Source organism: Ambystoma mexicanum, chromosome 2q (genome assembly GCF_040938575.1).
Source record: "Ambystoma mexicanum isolate Mex_15411 chromosome 2q, UKY_AmexF1_1, whole genome shotgun sequence".
In the NCBI taxonomy this organism is placed as follows: Eukaryota; Metazoa; Chordata; class Amphibia; order Caudata; family Ambystomatidae; genus Ambystoma; species Ambystoma mexicanum.
Genome location: NC_090924.1, coordinates 943,424,831 through 943,438,128, shown reverse-complemented (window position 1 = coordinate 943,438,128; position 13,298 = coordinate 943,424,831).

Genomic DNA, 13,298 nt, shown 5'->3' with positions numbered 1-13,298 from the left:
GAATGCTGTAGCTGAGGAGGTGGTTCCTGGCAGTTCCTGCAGGCTCACGGTTCCTGAAGCGACTGTCGCGGTGACAAGAAGGAGGAAGACTGGAGGGTCCTGCACTGCCCAGGGAAGAAGCCAGCAGCAGAGCAAAGCATCGAATAAAAGGTGTGTTCCTTAAAACCCAAACAGGTTACGTTCCTCCTGGCTATCCGGTTCACTGCAGCGATGCACAGCAAATTTGACCAGGAGAGGGAGGCCGGCGTTTGGTGTTTGGAGAGCTTGTTGGTCCCACCAAGTACAAGGGAAGAAGATTCCTTGCAGATCTTCTCTGTCGTCGGAGTTTCGGGCAATTCGTACCTGCAGCAGGACTTCACCGGGATGTCCAGTAGTTGCAGCAGTTGTCTTCCTTCAGCTCCTTGTTGGTTCTCTCATTCCAGTAGAGACTCTGCCTTCCAAGTCCCAGAAACCTGCTTTTAAGCAGTTTTCCCCCATTCACACAGCCTGGCTGTCAATCACACAGCAGGGTGGCTGCCCTGGCAGGACAGCCACGTAGCCAATCAAACTAGAGTGCGATTTGGGTCTCCAAGGAGACCCTGTGCAGGGCGCCTCAAACGCCTCTCTCACATCCTGTCCACCCAAACACTCAGGTACCTAAGGAGGACTTCTGTGCAGAAGCCCGCCAAAGGACAGCGAACAAAGGAACCAAACCTGGTTTGGCGCGCAGAGTAAAACACGAGAAAGACCTTTAGAAGAAGAAATGGCAAATAAACCCGACCTGAACTAAATACAAATAAATGGGGTCCAGCGGGTTAGAGTTTGAGGCTACCACCATAGCCTCTAACGTTACTGAGGCTATTTTCATAGCTTGCGGTAGAATAAAAATGTTAGATACCACTGCCACCAGCCAAATCTTAGAGAAAGGGGAATGGAATAATGTTCCATGAGAATCAGACAAAAAGGGATAAGTATTAACACTTCCAGTACTCTGTTGTACTGAGTCTGTCAATTTAAAAAGACTAGTAAAGTAAATGGCAACTTTACATGTTCTGGGAGACAGTAGTGAGCCCCAGAAAATAGAGTTTAAAGTGGGAAGTCCAAAAAGACAACCCTGTGTCGCTGCACTAAAGGTGCTGTGTGACACACAGTAAAAAGATGATGCCTATGGAGTGGGTGAGACTAGTCCATGAGCAAAAATGTACAACACACAGCAAAAACACATGTAAGAGTGGGAAAAAAAGGCTCACACTCTTACCAGATGAAAAAATAAATCCTACAAATCCAGCAAAGCTGCTGAGGGACTCAACAGGTAAGGGAAATTAGCCATTCTGGAGAATTCTTCATAACAGCTATTAATGGTAACAGGTCACATTTTGATAAGAAATTCGCCTTGAGATACAGCGCTCCTCTCTGCCTCAGTGCTAAAGATTTTAAATAAGAGAACCCCATCTTAAGGTGCAAATACTGCATAGGAGTGTACTGTGGGAGACCTAGAATGCTACGCCAAAAACAACTCTCAATTCTATTTAACCAGTCCAGGTCTATCATCGCCAAAGCTTCCAAACCATACAAAATCACGGGACAGTACCACTGTTTATAAAGTGATAAAATCCCGCCCATGGAGTGTCCGGCATACTCCCTGGCAAATTGACAGACCATAAATATTAATTGTCTCGCTTTCACAGTTTTGATCCTAATGAGGGTATCATAATTGGTACAATTTGTCATTTCAATACCTGACTATTTGCATGAATCAGTATAGCTGATCGTTCCCAGTATTCAATGTGAACTTAATAACGTTTTTCAAAGTTACCAACATAGCTTTTCATAGCTTTTGTCTTGCTCAGGTTAACTACTAATTCATTTTCTACGGCGTATGTCTCGAATTCATTAAAAAATACCTTAATACCACAAAAGTGGTATGATCGAGTAGGGCGAGATCATCCGAGTATAACATTGCTGATGTCAAAGTTAAACCGACCTTAGGCGAGCATTTAGCATGCAATTCACGCCGTCCTACGAAGTCTGCTAAATATATATTGAAAAGGAGGGACGGCATTATACAGCCTTCATTGACGCCCTTATTGATATTAATAGGAGCAGATAGTAATCCACCATCCCCAAATTGTATTTTTGCTAAATTATTAGAATGCGGTGCAGTAATAATTTCCACCAACCAAGTTGGACAGCTCAATCATCTCAATTTGCCCCATAAGATATCCCAGTTAACCAAATCAAGCAGGACACTGAAGTCCACGTAGGTTATAAATAGGGCTGGGCCCAGGATATTGCAAACACGAGACATCAAAGTATCTAATAATCTGATGGTGTAAATGGTACTTGATCCTCTCCGAAGGCCAGTCTGAAAAGGGTGCAACATATTTTGTTAATCAATCCAGGCTTGGAGGTGCTATAGAATACGTGTGGCTAACACTTACCAGTGGTGTCCAATGGCGAGAGCAACCTGTAGTTTTCTGGAGATAAGCAGTCACCTGCCTTAAATATAAGGACCAGAATAGATGTATTCCAGGTCAAAGGAATTCTCCTAGCAGTACACACCTTTGTAGACAAAAACACACAGCAGATTACCCCATCTATCCGGGTCAGCTTTTAGAACTGCCATGGCCAGTCCATTCGGGCCGTGTTCTATAGAATGATTTGCTTTATCTCTAATTTCACTTCCGTCATTGAACATCAAAAGCCAGGGGCAGCCACACTCCATCTGTAAAGTCATTATATTTCTCAAAATAAGCAATTTAGACTTAATGAACCTTTGCCAGCTTTGCACAGCAACAGGATTAACAGTTTTTTTTATACTACTGGAGTCCATAGCCAGTGAAAATATTTACCACAATGTTTTGGGGTTTTGACTCTGCATTCTCTTAATGAGTTGCTGCCATTTTATAGTTAGACCAGCATATTTATGCATTTTACACCAGTTACGATTATTATTCTTGACGTTACTGATCTTTACTAAGGCGCTATATTTAGATTCAGTATAACATTTGATTCTACATAGTTCACTGCATTTAGCTGCCTACACCTCTGGATCAAACGGATTGGCCCTCTTCTTTTCCATAACAGCTACAAACCCCACCTTTAATTAATCCTACTTTTTGTGTAGCACCATGTATCTATGTTTCAGTGTTATCTGCTCTAAGCTTGTATAAGCGCTCAGGGGCATCCACAAGTTTGCACTCGACTGCCCTACAAACATTGCAAATGATTCTCAAAGTCCAGCATATACAGTTCACTTCCTAATTTATTGCGAGGGCGCTGATACCTCATTCTCTGGGCACTCCGTCAATACAATTTAATTGAAAACTCAATAAAGCATGATCACTAAGGGGGTGATTCATAGAAATCAGCGCACAAGTGGAGCAAGCAGCTGGCGCACAGTGTGCGCATGCGGCAGTCTGCGCCAGCCGCATGCACCAAAACCCATTTCAGCGCACATCGTATTCATGGATTTTAACATTCATAACCAGCTGTGGTGCAGAGTGGCACAGCGACCCTGCAGCAGCGCAGGTTACGCCCCCAACCCCGCCCCGTGCACCATGAACAGCGCACAAATCCAGTATATGGCGCAAAGGCCAGTGGACCAGCATGCAGACCCCCAACCACGAAAACGCGTGTAAAACTCCCCGCGCACCCCTCAGAATACACGTACCCCTCTCGCGCTAGCGAAAACACGTGTAAAACCCCCCGCTCACCCCTCAGAATACATGTACCCCTCTCGCGCTAATGAAATCGTGTGTATAACTCCCCACGCACCCCTCAGAATACCCGTACCCCTCTCGCGCTAGCAAAATCCCGTGCAAGATTTCCCATGCACCCCTCGGAATACACATACCCCTCTCGTGCTAGTGTAATCGCATGTAAATCTCCCCGCGCACCCCTCGGAATGCACGTACCCCTCTTGCGCTAGCGAAATCATGTGTAAAACTCCCTGCGCACCCCTCAGAATACATGTACCATGCTCGGGCCAGGTAAATTGCGTGGAAAAAGTCCCCCCTGTGGTGTGGGCTGCCTGTGGGGCATGGCCAGGGTGGATGGGCTACCTGTGGGGCATGAGGAGGGTGGATGGGCAGCCTGCACGAATTTCGTGGGTGCGCAGGAAGTTTTACACGCGATAGGCCCTGTGCGAGCGGGGTATGTTTATTTGTGGGGTACGCAGGGAGTTTCACGCGCGATAGGCCCTGTGCGAGCGGGGTACGTGTATTTCGGGGTTTGCCCGGGAGGTTTCACATCTGATAGGCCTTGGGCGAGTGTGGTACATGTATTTGTGGGGTGCTCGACAAGTTTCACATGCGATAGGCCTTGGGCGAGCGTGGTACATGTATTTGTGGGGTACACGGGGAGTTTCACATGTGATTTGGCATCGTGGGCCCTCTCGGGTGTGCAGTTTTCCCCCTCCTCATTACACACAATGGGTGCAAGTGAATGAGAAAACCCACATCGTGACATGCATGAAACCAATGAAAGAATACCACACACATGAAGTATGAAACCAAAATGTATTAAATACAAAAGCAAGTGAATGAAAGAAAATCACACAATAAAATAAATAATAAACAAAAGGCTGCATTTCCAAAATGAATGAAAAAATATAAATGCTGAATCCAAATAAATCCAAATGAAAAAGGCTCCAAAGCGTTCGTCCATCAAACCAAATCCAAAGATAAACAAAAAAGAAAACCATTGCTCCATGGTTAAAAAATAAATCAATGAAGTCAAATCCATTGCAGAAATATATACAATGTAAAAATCCAGGGTCCATGAGCCCAGCAATCCAAAGGAAACCTACAAAATACTCTACCTAACAAATAACTATATACAAAAAGGTGGGGCATAGTCCATGCGCTCCAAATGAAAGAAAAATAGAAAGGAAACCTAACACTAATGAACTATATACAATGGCGGCGTGCAAGTCCTATGGCTCATTGGTTGATTTCCCTGGCCAGGGCATCATCAAACTCCTGGTCAACGTCCTGGAGGCGGGCCTGAACCCTGGCCCAAGGTCTCGCCGGGATAACACCATGTCCACCTCCAACGCCCTGCGAATTTCCTCGAGGCACTCAGCCCGCCTCACCGCGCTGTGCATGGTTTTCTCTGCCCTGACCATAGTGAGCCGTGCCTCTTCTGCCCGCCGCCGCTCCGCATCTATTTGCTGGCATAACCACTGCCACACGGAAGACACTCCCAATCTGATGTTGATGGCCCCGAGCCATCATCGCTCCCACCTTGAGCCTGCTGCTGCCGTCCATGTGCCCCACCTGTTGATGCCTGCACGACCTCCTCCTGCTAGGGTCTAGTTGTTGGGGTGGCCACCCCTGCTGGACCTCTGACTCCTGACTGTGGCAGGGATGTGTCCTCCACCAGCCTGGCCGCTGGGTCAGAGGCAGCTCCACAGGGTGCCCAGGTGATATTTGGGCCGGAAGATGGCACAGAGGACGACTGGCGCATAGGGGGTTCAGTTGTGGAGGGGGTCGGTACAAGGTCCAGCAGACGGAGGAACCCAGCACTGGTGATCTGTCATAGTAGGTCGACGGGGTCAATGAGGCATCACAAATAACGTGCAGAGTCCTCATAAAAACCATGCATGTCATCTCGGGTGCCACGTTGACGCAACGCCACCGCAGCCAGGACAGGCTCAACATGGTCCCGGATTGCCACATCCACAGGGAGAGGAAGGCCAGTTGTTGCTTGCGCATTCCCGCCCTGAGAATGGGTCTGGACGAAGGCATCTCTGCTGGTGCGGGATAATGCAGTCACAGGATCGGGGACAGGATTACACACAGGCACCTCCGCGGCTGCCTGTGCTGACTCCTGTCCCTGCCCCTGGACTGCACCATTAGCACCAGTGGAATCCCTCCTCCAGACCCCGTGTGTGGCCCTTCCACGGCCTTCTCCTCAACCAAACCCCCCACTAACCTGGATGACTCCATGCCATCTTCCTCCATAGGTCCCTGCAGGGTCTCAGCTGCCCCTTCTGCTGCTGAGGAGTCCACCTCCAACCTCCGCCTCTTGGACCTATTTTCGGCAGCTGTGGCCACGGATGCGGCACCAGACTCCTCACTCCCCGACGAGATGGCAACATGGGAGGGGAGCTGGGCCTTGCGTCTCTGGCTGGCAGTGTGATCCCTGCCTCTCTGCTCCACAGCACCGTCTCCGCCCTCTTCATCAGTTGAGGCTGCAGACAGGGAGTGACAGAACACAGGTATCAGGGCACTGTATAATGGTCTGTTACACACATGACAGTTGCACATGAGTGGCAGTGTAAAACTCACACATGGCATCACACTCCCCAACACACATATCATTTGAACCCACACACACATGCGCAAATTAACAGGAATGTTGCAGCAGGCAGCACCATCCATACACATACAACAGCATGAGCCTCGGAAGGTTAGCCTGACATCACATGCAACACAGGGAGTGCAGAGCACATGCACACACCCACCAGACATACATGCATCTGTACATCTCCACCACCTGTCGCAGTGATATCATCGCCATCCATGTCACATCTGCCAATCAGCCTCCTACATGTCAGTATCACAAGCATCCATGGTGTATCACAGTTGCACACTTGTCAAATACACACACATGCACATGTACATTGTGCACATACATGAAGGTGGAACCAGCATCCATGTGTCACACCACAACCATGCCACAGTACATACACAGAAATTTAAACATGTGTGCACCCACACATACATTTGGCCACCATGCATTTGAACACATAACCATTGATGTGCCTCACACATGACTGGACTCACATGCGGCAGGCTCATGTCCCTGTACATACACATCCATACATGGGCCTACCAAGACTTATGTCCAGCCTGCACACTCCTGGCACACCTCAACATGCACCAATCAGTACGCATGTACACTTACCGCTCGACTCCGGACGGGTCTGTCTCTCAAGGACCCGGAGGTGGATCGCTGGGTGAATACGTTCCAGGACCCTCATCTGGTTGTTGGTAAGGCGGACCTGGCACCCCTCAGCATCCGCTGCCTTCAAGAGGCGCCAGACCTTGCTGAGGGTCCTGGACCTGAAGTCCTCCCAGTGCTTCCGGACGTGTTGCATGTTGCGGGCTGCCACCCCCTCCACGTTGATGGCAGCCACGATGTCCTTCCAGATCCGTCCTTCATTGTCGGCGCGTGAACTTCCAAAGAGGGCATCATCATGCCCCAGGACTTGCTCCACCAGGATGCCAACTTCATTGGCACTGAAGCTGGCAGCCCTCTGCCCCTCTGCTGGGAGGTTACCACTGGTTCCAGGTGGTGTTGTGTCAGACATGGCAACCCCCAAGGCAGGTGTGGGTGGGCAACTGGGATCTGGGGCTGGGCTGTGGAGCAATGGAATACCAGTCGGGAGTCTTCTGTTCCAGCAGGGGTGGTCACAGGAACTGGACCCCTGCAGATGGTTGACGTGCAGGCACCAAATAGCAGGGCACGTGGCCAGCAGGCAGGCAGGCAGCAGCAGATGGCAGGTGGGAGCGTGCTCGGGGGTCTGGGGGGCAGGAAAATGGCCTTCTGAGTAGGAGCGTGGTTTTCCGTGTGTTGTCACATGGCCAGCTTGATACAGAGTGATTTGGCACGTGAAAAAACGGAACATCAGCGTGTAATTCGAGGAAAGGCCCTTAGCACGTAAGCGCCTATGTGACGTGATACATGCGGGTGTTTCCCTCAGCACGGGTGCATCCACACATGCCAAAAATTCACATATGCGTGCAATCCGAGGAAAGGGCCTAAGCGCGTAAGAGAAGTGACGCGCACAGGCGTTTCCCTCAGCACGGGTTAAAGGTGAACGGGGCCAGCAGTTCGCTGTATGTGCCTTTCGTGGAGACCAACGTGTGTGTTGCTACTTCGTGTTGTTTTGCGCGCCATCACAACTTCACAGCGGATCAAGGACGTATCTCTTCTTTTGGCGGGGGTATTGGCTACGCGTGCTTTTCATTATCACGCTACTCTGTTGGTGAGTCGCGCACGCTATTTTTCCCACTGCGGGTGCCCATGTGTATAGCGTACCCGTTTTCGATGTCATAGTAGCCTGCGTTTCCCACTCCTACGTGTATTTCGTGTCCCTGGGTGTCAACGCGTACTGCGGGAGGTTAATTCCACACACGTGGGCTACTGGGGTTTCGTGCACGGTTTTACTGCAGTCTTGGGGTACCTGAGCGTTGCGTGACCATCACTTAATCACCGGGGTCACATACAGCCTTGCAGGTGCAGGGTTCTGTTAACATCTTGTATCCCACCCCCTTCACCCCAATTGCCCAGGACAATTGTCGTGTACACCTCCCATTGGCACTACTACGTCTGTGCCAGCACTACTACATCTGTGCTATGGCTGGGAGGCCACAAAAGGTGAGGGGCACCTCAGCTGGGCATACTCCATGTGGCGGACATGGTCAGGGACGTGGCCGGGGTGACCAGGGAGTAGGGGGACTCCAGGGTGTCCAGGGTGGCTGCAGAGGGGGAAGAGGCAGGGGTGCGCCAGTTTGGCATGATGTTGTACCACGTGTTGGTGCAGTCATGCCACCACCCCCTGCGGCTCCGGGAGATGCAGTTCTTGCATCTGGCACTGGCGCCCATGTGACCTGGCAGTCTGTTTCATCGGCTAACACGGTCCCAAGGGTAGTGGTAGCTGCAGGTGCTGCTGTGGACACCACCACCCAGGCTCAGGGTCTGCCAGCGCAGGCTGCGTTGGCACCTGAAGAGTCCATGGAAGTTTTCCAGAAGGTCAGGAGGCACACCGTAGGTGCACGCAGGACTGCCCTGACCGAGGCATGTGTCCCTGGGGCAGTCATTTTATCTGCTGCCCCGACCAGCAAGTGCATGGGCAGATGCAGCCGACACCACCCCGGTTGTGAGTCTACCATCCAGGACAGTCCCGGTCAATGACCCTGGCACAGCGGATGGTGCTGCACAGGGTCCATTCCAGGGCACCCAGCAGCCACTGACGCAAGTCAGGGCTTCCGTCCTTGTTCCACCTGCCACTCCCTCAGTTCAATCCACCGGTGCCACTGCCCATACTGATCAGGGCGGCATTTGCCAGCCAGGGTCCGGACCAGCGTCCAAGAGGAGGAAGGTTGCACCTGCTGTACAGACTAGGACCCCAGACACAGCTATGGCCTCCAGCACGTCGAGGAAGAAGCCTTTCTGCATGCAAGAACTGGACTTCCTTGTGGACTATGTGCAGGACCACAACCGTGATATGCTAGTGGGGCCGAATTGTCAAACTATTTCTGCCCATCGTATGTCCCACTGGAAGCAAGTTGCGGATCATGTGAGTGCATTCGGCCATGAGGTGCGCTCAGCTCAAGAGTGCAAAAAGCATTGGGATGACCTCAAACGCAGCACTAAGGCGAAGCGTGCCTCTAATTACAACATGACTCTGCTGACTGGCAGTGGGCCACCACCTGAGGAGGAAGACCTCACTCCGCACAAGTCAGTCGGTGCGGGGTTCATACCACCAGGAATGGTCGAAGGAGTTGGAGAGATGCTGGACTTTGATGCCCCATCCAGTGAGTGTTGTCATGTGTTTGTCGAGGCCAGGTGTGTTTTGCTTGTGTGATGTGTTGTGCTTGACTGCCACTATATGTCATGTGTACATGGTTCTCATGTGCAAGTCATGCAATGCTTCACTGATGCGTGCCTGCTGTGCAGGATGGTGGACATGTGGAGTAGACGGGGACTGTCCTCATCATCACACTTGCACCCTACTCACATGCTAGTCACCCGGCTGCCCCTCCAGTCCATGTTCCAGCTCACTGGCCCTTCTGCATGTAGCCTGGGGTAGCTTTCCTCTCTGCACTGGGACTGTCATTGCATGACTGATGTGCATGTGTCCTCTGCCTGCATGCGGGTACTCCACGTAGACATGCTCCCTTGCCCCTCCACCCCCCTGCACCCCAATTTCACCATTGCACTGGTGTGCATTATGTTGGCGTACTGCAATGGCCTGTTCAAGACTCCTGTGTACACGCAAACTTCCACCAGCCAACCTGCCAGACACATGCAGTGGGGTACATCCTCTGTCCTTCATGCAGGGTGTCTCACTTGGACTTTGCCGATGGCAGATGCTCCGCAGGGACATGAGTGCCCATTCATGCTCCATGTGCATTCCATGCATTCCCCTATGTGTCTGTCATGATGCCTACCTCCAAGGAGCCAGGTCCGACCTAGCAACCCCAGAGGCAGGCATCATTCCCCCCAGGGAAGTGCCAGCCGGCCCAAGCTGGGGCCCTTTGGACACAGTCCTGGTGCCTTATGTGCCAGGCTCATGTTGGACCCCTGTCCTGGCGCCTTAGGTGCCAGGCTCATAAAACTAGACATGTGTTCAAGTGTTTTAATGTGCACTTACCTGATGCAGACCATGCTGCTACATCCAGGCCCTCTTGAGGCCTGCATGGAACTACTTTACCTGTGGGACTACTTTCCACCTGGGTGTGGTCGGGGAAGGATACATACCTGATCGGTGGAAGGATACATGCCTGGAACTTCTTCTAAAGCTATTTAAACCACGCCCGATCAGCAACTCACGCTTCGCGTTGTTCTGCTCCTCGCAGCTGGACGCTCCCGTGTCAGCTCCTGCATCTGGACTTCAGCCATGCCTGTCAGCATCCTGGGTTGCCTGCAAAGGGAGATAAGAGAGAATTGGTGAGAAAGAAGACCTTACCTGCTAAAGCTGCATCACAGGGACATCACACCGACGATCCTGAAAGGGAAGACATCATTTTAAATGCATTTCGCTTCGATCGTTGCAGCGCTGCATTTCACCCACCTTTCCTGGGCGCCTCCATCTTCAGCAGCGATCATCCGGATCCGCACCCAGTTCCCAGAGGCTAGAGAGAAAAGACAAGAAAACAAGGTGAGAGAAGGAAGGGAAATAGGAAAAGCTCAGTTTCCTTCTAAGCCTTACCTGTTGGGTCATTCCCATTTCATTTCGGGTCCTGCCACTTCCTGGCATTCCGGACCCCGGCCCCAATGGGGAAAAAAGACAAAGACATTGAATGAGCGAATGCAAAGACATTACCTGAATGCTCATCCAGAACTTACACTTCGGGTCGGCGCCATATCTCCGGCATTCCGAACCCCGGCCCCTAAGGGGAAAAAGACATAAGCATTAGCGCTTGCTGCAATAAGACAATGAACATTATTATTAAGCTTGAACTTTTGAACTTGCAACAGAACTCTTACAGTGCCTCACCTGAATAGTCAAGCTTATTTTGAACTCCCATCAAACCTCAATCCAGTGAAGTAACTGTGTTTCAACGCGCCCCTGCATCAGAAGCAGGATGGAGAACTCATCCTTCCAGACCCTAAGGTGGGACTTCACGGGGAATCGTGGAAGGGTATCGAGGAGGGTTGGAAGGGAGTGGGAGGCTTGAGCATTATTCCGTCAGTAGGTAATACTCCCTTTTCACGCACAGGGGAATATTCCTGCGAGCCAGAAAAGCCAGAGTAGAGGGGCCCTTCCTGTCCATCATCAGAGTCCTGCGCTTCGCCATTGAAGAAGCATCAGCACTCGAAGCCAGACCTGCGCCTCCGTGGGAATCAGGTGAGCGTGACAGTGTCCTTGACTGGATGATCATTGTAGTACATGTCCAAGATGACTTACATTTCATGGCATTTGATCATCCATTGCATGCCCACTCTGGCTCAGTCCTGCATCACGCACATGTTAACGGTGTCACAGTTTGTGTGGCGCACAGGCCTCCCCCTGTTTCAGGCCCACTGACTCTTTTCAACTGGTGTAGTGGTTTCTGCACACATGGGTGTACTAATGAGGGTTCATCATGTGTCCTGCTTACTGTCCCATCATCATCTGATGTGTTGTCAGTTGACTCAGATGACGCAATTGATGCTAGTCAACACTGTCTGCCAATACACAGGTCTCTGGTCACCCTTTCGCTGCCATGCAATGCATCCCTGCACTTTCACTTCAGAGGTGGGGGTTTGCTTGTAGCCATGCAACCCATTGCATGCACATTGCACGTGATGCCTGAACTTGCCCTTGCACTGCCTTCATGTTTATTGATACACATCATGATGTACCTGTTCATGTAGATAGTGGGTAACGTACACATGTTCTGCACTGCATCAACCCACTTCTGAGCCGTGTTACATCGTTCTACATGCCTACTCACTGATGCAATGTCAAAGTGACCTGGCATGCATGCCAGGTTCTCATTTGTGTGTGACATGTCTGCTTCATGGGTTGGTCGTCTGTGTGATATCTATGTGTTTGTGTGTGTGTGTTATGTGCTTCTGACATGTGTACTAATGTTATTTTTTCTCCACTTTTCAGATGATGACGCAATGGAGTCAGAGGATGGTGTTGTCATGCCAGACACAGGGTTGCTATCACACCAGCAACCAGGTACAAGTGGGGGTCGTGGGGTGGTAGACCATGAGAACCCACTTGTGTTACAGACCATCTTGTCTATGGCTGGCAATGAGTCTAGCCCGGATGATCACTATGACGACAATGTCGAGTTGGATGTGCATCGGGTACATTCATCAGGGGTGAGTGATTCTGATGTGGATGCTCCTCTGTCTCCGACACCTGCACTGAGGGGCCAGACGGTGGTGGGACCTCCGCCTGTGGTGGATCGGGATGCAGGGTCACCCTCCACACCAGTTGCTGATGTGCCTGGGGCATCACGTCGACAGAGGAATGTAGTCCTGCAGCCGCTGGTAGTGCCAACCCAGCAAGGACGGCAGGTCCTTGGGCCCCGCAGGTGTTAAGCCCAGCAATGCAGTGGCTGCGCGCCACTGGGGTATACTGAGTGGGAGCAAGCCATGGTTGCCAAATCAGAACGCCAGGGGTCAGCAATTGATAATATCTCTGTGAGCATGGAACGTGTGGCCCAATCCATGCTCCCCCCTGCTACGCAGGTGGAACTCCAGCAGTGGGCGGCACAGTCCACAGCCCGCTCACTCAGGCTGGGCATGGCAGCCTCTGACAGGGCACGCCGGGGTGAAAGGTTGTCTTTGCGTCAAGCAATTGCTGCTTACGCAGAGGCACACATGGAGGCCATGAGGGTTGACTTTGAATCCCTTAAATCTACTCTGGCTGTACTCATGATGTCCCAGAGGACGCGGTCAGAAGAGAGGTTGGAGCAGCTAGAGAATACCATCTCAGCTGAGCTATGTGCTTGCCAGGAGGTGTACCAGTTGTCTGGCCAGCCCACGCAGGAGGAAGCACGCGTATCACGCAAGGTTCTACATGCTGACCTACGTGTCATCGCCACACAGAACCAGGCTCACCTGTCCCACAGACTTGCTGTCGA